We start from the raw sequence: 10000 nt of genomic DNA on the forward strand, positions 1-10000 counted from the left end.
GGAAATTGCACAGTGTGGAAGTTCAGGGGTGGTGCGGCAGCCTTGCGCTTTTAAGGCAGGCAGCAGTTCATCAGGCCCCAGCTTCACTCACTTCACTGAGACAAGAAACTCTCCCATGCTGGACAAGTACACAAGTTACCTCCTGAAGCAGAGACCCCTGGTACACTAAAAAAAATCCCGATGGTGGTCACTTAACTAACAGGAACCCTCACTGCTCCACAACCCATCACAGGTCGAAAGTAAAAGTAGTGATCATTAACTTAGGGCCATCTGTGCGATCCTAGTCTGTGCTTATACTACTTTATTTGCATTTAATAAACTGATAAATAAATAATGACAGCAACGCTATGTAAAGGTATATTCAATTTACGGGGTGTCTTGTAGACAGAAGGGGAATGAACTTAAGCGTGGCTGGTAAAAGCAAGTTATTCAGACAGAAACAGTCAGCTGAGGATTCTCGTGCAAGGAGGAGGAGAAGGAGGAGAAAAGAGGAAGAAGACGAAGAACTCACCCACTCGAAGAATTCTGATATTAAAAAATAATGAAAAAAGCCCACTGACGGGGTATGTGTATGCGTGAGGGATATCAAAGCGCGCGCGCACACACACGCATATACTGTATATATATATATATATATATATATATATATATATATATATATATATACACACACACACACACACACACACACACACACACACACACACACACTTACCCTGGCGAGGAGTCTTGTGTGTGTTAGATCTGAGTGCAGCTTCTCCACCCACCGCTGTAATGACACTGCCACCTCACTGAACAACCTGTAAAATATATAGCAGAAAGTAAATACACACAAACAGTAGTAGTGGTAGTAGTAGCAGTAGTAGTAGTAGTAGTAGTAGCAACACGTAGTAGTAGTAGCAACACGTAGTAGTAGTAGTAGTGGTGATGGTGGTGGTCGTAGTGGTAATGAGAGTACCGAAGCATTTAACTGGAATTTAATTTCATCATCATCATTATCATCATTAAACTCTTGACATTTTTAATACTTTTTTTTTTTTTTAACCATCAGCGATAAAAAAAAATCGTACTGAAGGGGCTGATGAACAGGAGGCGGCTGAGTTTACCAAAGCTATAAATATGTTAATGAGGTCAACACACCCTGTGTATACATACGATAGTTTACATAATTTAGCCAACACATAAGGCCAACAAATTACTGCATTCTCGTTACCGTTAGGCTATTTTTAAGTTCAGTTCCCACCTTCACGATTTTGGCTACGGAATGTTACGGAACGCGAAAGTGTGGCGAATCGTGAGGCACCGTAGGCCTTTGCGGGACGTTCCGTAATGAACCGTTGCAGTTCGTGACGAGCCGTGGTGGTTTTGAGTCGACTCAAAGGTACCACGACTCATCACGAACTGCTACCGTTCATTACAGAGCACTACGGAACGCCCTGAAAAGGCCTACGGTGTCTCATGATTGGCCACCATTTCGCGTTCCGTAGACAAAATCGTGAAGGTGGAATACAGCCTGTGGAAACCTTTTGTCGTGAAGGATTTAGCTTGGTTCTCAAGACATCTATATTAACCTTTTGTCGTGAAGGATTTAGCTTGGTTCTCAAGACATCTATATTAACCTTTTGTCGTGAAGGATTTAGCTTGGTTCTCAAGACATCTATATCCTATTACACATTATTCCAATTACAGAAAGTCTCCCGCATTGAAAGCAGTAAAGTTGGTGGCTGCGATTACCGACGTTATATATGACGAAATAAAACAGCCAATGTTTACCTAGGCGAGCCAACATAATTTGTAGGCTAAACGCTAAACATTGTCAATCTATCTATCTCCCTACCTATATCCAAACGCCTTAAATGGCCACAAATAAACCGCCTCCAATTCACTGTCCTTTGCCATTAAGCTGTCCTACCTCCAACTCACACGTCCCTCACTCATATATATCTCCACCTCATCCTCGGTCTACCCATCCCCACCTCCATCTCACCCGCTTACTCTTCTGGATAGCCTCTCATTCTCTATCTTCTGTACAATATAATGAGATACATGTTGGATATGGACGCCGATTATCAGCGGTAGACAATTTTAGGTGGATAAGGAAAAGAACTCGTAGCTACTGAAGATGTTACAAAGATTCAACAACGCATAATCATTATTTTACAATTTTAAAGTTTAAAAGAATCCTAAAGTTTAATTCACATTCCCTTACTGAGGATATAAGCTCCAAAACTGCATCCAACCACAGACCATCAATAACAGCGTCCAATCCTTCAGGCACGGCGGCGCCTTGGCTGATGACCAGATTTGACTTGTCCCGCACCAGCTGCCACTGAGGGAGGTGGTGGTTCAGTGGCAGAATGTTAGACTGCTGTCCGAAAGACCGCGAGATCAGTCCTTGGCTAGAGCAGTGCCCAGTTTGGAGATCGGCATAAATTTCATTAAAAGTTCGTCCGAATCCCATCACTCGATATCGTCATGTTCTGTTCTTGCTACGCCTTGACGCTTTATTCATTATAAGAAAAGTTTTTGGTAGTAAAAGGGTTGAAGAATATATGTAACCTCTTAGTCTGAAAGTCTCACTATACTAAATAAAATCGGCAAGAGGTAGAAAGGTCAGCATGAAAAAGACGTCCTTGAATTGGTGTTATATGGCTATACAGCCTCAGGATATTGTCAACCTGAAACCGCTGGACTGCTAGATGAAGTTTGCCCGTTCCTGCAGTCCACCATCCTCCTTTCTGAGGATAGGGAAGGACTTGAGGGACATTTGCATAACCGGACAGTTCCACCACTTCCTTTGTATTGGTACCCCCGTTGAAAGGCGTCCCTCTCCAGCACCACGTTTTCAGATTAAAGGGGATAAGTGATCTTCCACAATATTATCCGAGTGGTCATTAACACATCCCCGCTAATACCGTCAGGCAGGATACTGATGAAATAACCCAGTTACGGAAATAGGTTACGATATCATCGGTTATCAAATACATTTAATAAACTACGTTTTACGTTTGTGACTGATGCCTCAAATGATCGGTGACACTTTTAATTATAATCTCATCGTAACTGTACAATATAAAGGAGGAAAAGCAACGTTATTCTAATTTATAAAACGTATTCTGGTCAGTTTTACAGGAACCATCTGGTGGAGGACAAGTAACCAACTAAATCTAGCCTATTTTCTTATGTTCTTATCCTTTCTAACTCACACAAGAAAGAGAGAGAGAGAGAGAGAGAGAGAGAGAGAGAGAGAGAGAGAGAGAGAGAGAGAGAGAGAGAGAACAATAATAGGCTACTCTGGCCCATGCGAAGTTATTCTTGTTGAAAATTGTGTTATTACCGGTATTTCTCTTTCTACGTATTCAGTAGCCAACGTGATAACTGGCCGAACTAAAATAAACTATTTGTATCCTAACACTGGCCGAAGTGAAATAAAAGACTTTTAACCCAGCAATTTTAAAACTTGAAAATGAGGTAAAGAACCATTTTCTGTAATGTTTGATTAGCTTATTTTGTTCTCAGGTTTATTTACATCCTTCAACATGTACTGCCTAATCGGCCTACTACAGTTAGTCTCATCTTATGTAATGATCATCTTCCCTTGTGCATCGAGGCTACTCACTTCTCACCGTCTTTGTTTTTTCTGCCTTTATTTCCTTCCCATTTGTATTATACTGGTATCAGTGACATCTTCTCATTTCACTTCTCCCCACAGTGTGTGTGTGTGTGTTGAGGAGGGGGATGCATCCTTTACCGAACATAATAACTGCTCCTATACTTTTTGTTTTATTTCTATGCCTGACACTGGTTTAGAATAACTCCATCATAAATGCATACATACAAATATCCTAAAGTGCAGCCTATTAATACGAAACTACAGTGAAAAAGCAAATATGTCTACAAAATTAAAAAAGACAAGCACTGTGTCATCGCTGAAAGTGCATGGTGTGTGTTTATTTGTACGAGTAGGGTACGAAGACTAGGGGAAAGGTGACGCGGGCCCTGAGAGATATTCCCAAGTCTGCTACAGTACAGCACCACTGACAATTTTACCGGTTTGGAGTGAGTGAGGAAAAACTATTTTGGGAACAACTTTAATTAAATCACATCATCGATCCCAGCCTAACCTAGAGACAAAGCTGAGACTCTCACATTTTCGCACAAACAATAGGTACATTAGTGATAAGTCTTACGTTCAATATTTATTTGTATATTTATTCTCTATGTATTTTTCTTTTCATGTAGTCTGATGTAAGTTCAAAAGGCAGTAAACGCTACACCAGTAACCATTTGGTACGGTAGCAATGCTCACCTACCTATATCGGTATTTTACACATGCCAGGCACTTTATGTGGGACAGTTTTAAAATCTTTGTTCAGTTTGCAATTCCAGGTGTTTCGTCGACAACGTTGAAGAATAATCAAGGCACTAGCCTTTAATGATACACTGTAGCTGGGACTCACAAGCTATGATTTGAAAATTAATAGACATACTGCTGGCTACAGATAAGTAAAAGAAATATACGGTACAAGTAATCTGAGACATACTGCACGGGAAAAATCCTTGCTTTTAATTTACTGTATATATATATATATATATATATATATATATATATATATATATATATATATATATATATATATATATATATATACCGTATATTTTAAACACAGGGGCCTATAAACGTTCGAGTGTGAGAATTATACAGCAAGATATAATAAGCAAAAGTCCTAACTAAAAAGTTGGTTATGTGGCGGGTGAGCTAAATCCTATATTTGCTGGACAAAATAACGCACGACTTGTTACTGTTACCATACCACTTCAACCTTAACCAGAACAATCGTTGGCATCCTTACCATATCAATTTACCTAAACATCCTCTCTCCTCAAACACTGTTTCACCCACCCTCCTCCTTACACCACTTACACTTTATCTGAGAAACTGCTGGCATCCGTAGCTGTTTTCCCAGACACTCTATCGCCTTATGCATATCTTCATTCCACTCTCATCCAAAAGCCACTTACACTTTAACTTGATCACAGCGGACATCCGTCGTCATTATCCCAATTACTACCTCCCTCTATCCAAGTATTCAACTACCCTCACCCTCTCTCCGGCTTTATAATCATAGGCGTACAAAGCACCAAGGGCTTGGAAAATGTGTCTTTTTTTCAGAGCCGATCCTTCTGTTTGTGTACCGGAACCTCTAAAAGGAGTTATGGTTAAAGTCATTAGAAACCTCGCATTAGCAAGAAGGAAATCTCCGTTATGTGTGAGTCAACTGATTTAACGGTTTTATTATTCACTGTCAGTTTTCACGTAAATACAAATCTGAACATGAGATTTTAAGTAACCAAATTATTTATACATATTTTTTTAGATTTCTCATATATTCGTGTATTAGCCTATGCATATTTAGTACCCTAGCTAATAACTTACAGATCAGGTGCAACTTCGAGTACTTTCAGAGCAAACTCCTTACGCAAGCCAATTAAGTTCCTGCCCGAGCGCTAATGTTTATACGTCAGCTTTATAGCACAGCCGGTATGAAAACTGAGTAATGCAAAGTCAAAAGTCCTTTTCGCAAAAAAAATGATGAATTTTTCATGTTAAAAAGTTTTAACGACAAACAACAGCTAAAACCGACTTTCTGAATGATGTAGAACACAATATAGGTATATGGAGAGGCAAGTTTTAAGTGCTGGCACGTAATTATTCTGAAGGGGTAGTCTTTTGTTTTTTAGAGGATCTGAGAATAACAACGAATATATATATATATATATATATATATATATATATATATATATATATATATATATATATATATATATATATATATATATACATATATATATATATATATATACCACATGTAAGTGCTGTAAGAATTAATAATGCTGAAGGACGAAGACATTTAAAATAATATCTCTTAAACCTGAACTTCACTAATTGTCGCCATATGTTGCTATATCCCAGTTCATGACCCCCTCTCATTCCCCTCCTATTACTAAAGTTTATCTAACTAAGAGTTTCTTCTCATCACTGCAGAAGGGAAATATTAGTGGCAAGGAGAGTTTAGGAGATAATACATGAAGGAGTTGATATCAGTTATTGAAATGGGAAATTATATTTAGCATCGGAAATGCAAAACAGCGTACTGAAAAGAAAAATAAGAGTAGAAGGGCAGGGTCGGCAGGGTTGGGTACGACGTTGCCTGATTGATATTTTGCATCGACCGAACTAAAGGTTTCACCGATTTCATGCGTATCTTCACTACAGCACTTAAAATTGCTACCTTTATTTTCCGTAAACGTTTTATGACTAATATCCATGGCTCAGTGGGTTAGAGCGCTCCGCTCTGACCGAAGGGTCGGAGGATCGAATCAAACAAGAGTCATTGATCAGGAAGGGCATCCGGTCATAAAATGCTATACGCTCCATTCCAAAACTCCTTTACCCAGGGGCAACACCTTAGCCCTTCGGGTTTACCTGGCGTAAAACCAAATTATTTATTATTTTTTTATGATTAATATCCATGCTGATGTATTAAAAATGGCACAACTGATTCGTGTCGGGAAGGAAAGTGTGAGAGCTTGAGTCTGTCTGTTGGAAATGTTCAAATTGATGTGGTAATGTGAGGCTTATCCAAGAAAAATATAATTTCCTTTATCCTGACTTATTGTAGTTCAATTCACTTACTGAAATTTGAGTGGTTCGGTAGAGCAAATGACTTCAATAATATGTAGTTAGGAAACTGTAAGCAAATGACTGAGTGATGGGACAGAATATCTAACCGCCAACCCAGCCATCCAATATCCATTTTTTTTTTTTTTTTTTTTGCCTCATCAAGAGTGTAGAAGTCCCGAGGTAGGCTATTAACTTCTGGCATTTAAGGCAAGGGTAATCAGCCTCACTCGCCCCTGAGTGACATTATGTGAGCAAGAAACTCCAATCATCCCTCAGATATAAGCCATTGCAAGCTCAGCCCGGTCGGAGCGCCTTCACCCACCACGCCATCAGGCGCCATTTGACTGTAGTAAATGGTTTCCTGGTTTTTAGGGAAAAATTTAGCTTGTCACTTAGTGTAGTCACCCAAAGAAAACACTACATCTAGTGAGTGGATGATGGGTGCCCTCACTTACCACGAAATATTCAACAAAGAGCATTATATAGCTTAACAGCTGGGCTAATATATATGATGGGCCAAGTGCTACAAAAAAAAAAAAAAGTAGCTATGCCTAAGCGTGTAAAAAGGCAGAGATTCAGATGCTACTGAAGACGAGAAATAAAGGAACAATACTTCCGTACCACGTATCTCTGTCCCCACCACCGCCTCCCCCTTCCCCAGCCGTAGTTCTCTTCTTCCTTTCTCCACTTCTGCTTTCCACTCTCAGTTTCAAATTAGCTTTCACCTCACTTTTCCTTTACCTGAAGTCATCTCACTATTCTTTTAATTCCTCCTCCCCCCTCCACGGAATTCCAACCTCTGTCATCACATATACACCATCTCTCTGCTCCTGTCACTCCACCTTACATTGTTCTGCATCCTTATAGTACCTCACCCTTGTTCTCAGACTCCCCTGTACCCTGACCTCTTTACCAAATTTTCTCGACATCCCCTTTTTGCTGTGATATTTCTTTGTGGCCTATTTGGATGCAGTCTTTGAAGTGACTTAACATCATGATAAAACAACGCATAACACCGGTAAGCATTTTTTTTAAAGGTACTTTGACAGTTATTATTTTTTTTAAATGAAATTTCGTAGCTATATCTTACATCACCTACCCTCTCTCCCTGTCCTGATCACCTGGCACTACTCAGGATGCGCCCTCGCCTACCATACTTCTAAGAATGCATTTTTCAGAACTATTTGAATCTTGGCTATTTACTTTAATTACTGGAAAACAAATTTCTACTAGATATTTTCCTTTTACTTAAAGCAAGCTAAAACAAGTACCAGTTAATGATGTTTCATTTTCCAACAACATTAACGTAAATTTTGAAATAATATATACGGTACATTATTCCTCAGGCCTCAAAACACTTCCTGTGGAAAGGCATCAACTTCGGCTTCGAGGTAAAAAAAAAAAAGAAAATGGTCTCGACCACCAGACCTAAAGCATGGACACCCCCACCCGTCTGGCAAGGAAGGTAGGGAGTGGAAAATCGAGATTTCTCTGTGATCATCATTATAATACAACCCTAGAACAATTACTAAATTGCATGTGATTTGCAAACTTAAAACAGACTGCCTTGATCTAATAACCATGCACTAATAAAAGTAATTCAGTCCGACGACCATATGTGACAGACTGCATCGCTACGCAACTCGTGGATATATCCTGTCATCTTATTAATTCCAATTATAGCATGTGATAATATCCAGTTTGGGAGTTCTATATCGATGCCAGTAGTTATATCAATACTTCGCTGTTTGAAATTCGGAGTTCATTCGTTTACAAATGCCCCGTTTCGCCAAAGAGCAACATACCTAGAACATGCCTAAACTCCGAGGGACAGCTAGTGATGCACTGGATAGCAGAGCCTAATCATAACTACTCTATAAGAATCTGGTTCGATTCTTGGACCTGTCCGACTGATGGACAAAGTCTGTTTACCCCATGTCCCTGTTCCCCCAGTGGCGAAATTGGCTACAAGAGTGTAAATTCTTCCGTGATGGGTTGTTCTCGAGGGACATATTGACATTGAAATCAGTCCTCGTGAAGTCGATAGGCATTAATCCAAACCTTTCTTGCCCATATCACCTCACAGACAACACCTGATTTAAGGCGCTATGTTGATGACTGGTACGAACACAACATACAAACGAATGTGTGTATGTCAGCTAATGGCGATGGTGGTGTAGATCTGTAGAGGAACAGCAGAGAATGTATGCTGTTGCTCTATTCTAGTCAATTATCTTATCTTCAGAAAATAAATTGCATTATTAATGTTTCACAGTAGAAACATAAAAATGGAACACTACCCATGTTTTCGTGGGCGTGTGCATAAATACGTAACCTCTGCAATGATTTAAGGGAGAATAATTTCAGCTCCCTCAACCGAATGATTTCTCGTTCAAGCTACATGTGATCGTCTGGTGTTAGTCGGAATATGATGTAAAATGCATAATTTTTTGCTTCTGGATTTGGGCTATAGATCGAAAATGATTCCAATCCCACAAACCCGAGGACGTCTCATTTAAAATGAATATCATCCGATGGTATCCAGAAGCCATCTTGTGATGACAGGGTTAACATTAATATACTGTACTTACTCAACCACTTACAGCTTAACAGTTCCAGTATGCATTAAAATTATCAGAAACCTACACACATCTCATTTATCTTCTCTGTTACGTTTGCAAGTTCCTGACCCCTCTCATCCCCCCCCCCCCCCTTGACACAAGTACTCCCTTGCACCGCCCTTACCTCCTTCGCTCCATTCACCACTGGGAATTCTAGGATGATTTCTTTTTTTCTTTTTTAAGGGAAGGCAAAAGCCACAAAATTTTCCCAACATTTGGAAGCAAGGGAGCTTGCAGGAACCGGTACGTTTACTGCTTACTTCCATCCTTGCTGAGCTGTTGCTTACATTTTGAGTCGCATGCCGTCTTTTGACTGTATGAGAATCTGACAGTGAATCCCTTCTAAATACTTTCCTGCACTAAAAATAAACCGCATCTGCTTTGGTGTTCAGAGAAGTCAATCACGAAGTACAAACCTGGTGCTAGAACTCCTGCCCACTCATCAAGACATCTAAGATTATGCCTGAAACACGAATATCATTAAACCTACTGCCACAGTGTCTGCAATTCTTGGTATACAGATTAGTAATAATAGCGGTGTCATATTCATTTATGCAATATTATTCTTGTCAATATTCAAGGTTTCACTTTCTACATATCAGTAGCTACCGGACTTAATTTCTTAGCGAACACATCTCCCTCAGACCTCAGTACTGCACCATGATTTTGAGGCCCTTTTCTTACTTACTCTGTA

The 10000-nt window shown here is 39.6% G+C and overlaps 1 protein-coding gene across 1 annotated transcript in view; it reads right to left on the reverse strand.

Moving 5' to 3' along the window:
* LOC145402635 (voltage-dependent calcium channel subunit alpha-2/delta-1-like) overlaps nt 1-10000 on the reverse strand; it is a 440994-nt gene that overhangs the window by 420504 nt on the left and 10490 nt on the right. The window contains exon 2 of the mRNA XM_080274627.1: nt 716-800. The gene's annotated coding sequence lies outside the window, so the exon portion shown is untranslated. The remainder of the gene's footprint in view (nt 1-715; nt 801-10000) is intronic.

This window comes from Coenobita brevimanus, chromosome 58, assembly GCF_032717465.1.
Source record: "Coenobita brevimanus isolate Jiangsu-jjx chromosome 58, ASM3271746v2, whole genome shotgun sequence".
NCBI lineage: Eukaryota > Metazoa > Arthropoda > Malacostraca > Decapoda > Coenobitidae > Coenobita > Coenobita brevimanus.